Here is a 321-nt window from a genome sequence, read left to right as displayed (position 1 = left end):
TCATTAATAAAAAAATGTTAATAAAGGAGTGTATGAGTGTTATAGGTCAAATAATTATTTCAGTCACTATCTTTAAGGATAAAAAACTAAAACTTAGAATTATTCCTAACCTATTTAGTAGGATTAAAATAAATCCCATCAAATCACCTTTACTCTTCGTCGTAAATCTACTGACTGCCCTCCAGTATCCTTTAATAATGTAGCTCTTACCGATTTTGAACAGATTCACTACCTTGAATTACATCTGGATCATACAAATGACTAACCTGGAATCTTCACGCAAGACTGAAAAGAAAGAAAACTGGTCTAAACTTCCTATTC

This window comes from Halyomorpha halys, unplaced genomic scaffold (assembly GCF_000696795.3).
Source record: "Halyomorpha halys isolate HHAL.00 unplaced genomic scaffold, Hhal_1.1 Scaffold1250.1, whole genome shotgun sequence".
Lineage (NCBI taxonomy): Eukaryota > Metazoa > Arthropoda > Insecta > Hemiptera > Pentatomidae > Halyomorpha > Halyomorpha halys.
The sequence above is the reverse complement of the archived record's forward strand: the minus strand, read 5'-3'. Positions refer to the sequence as shown.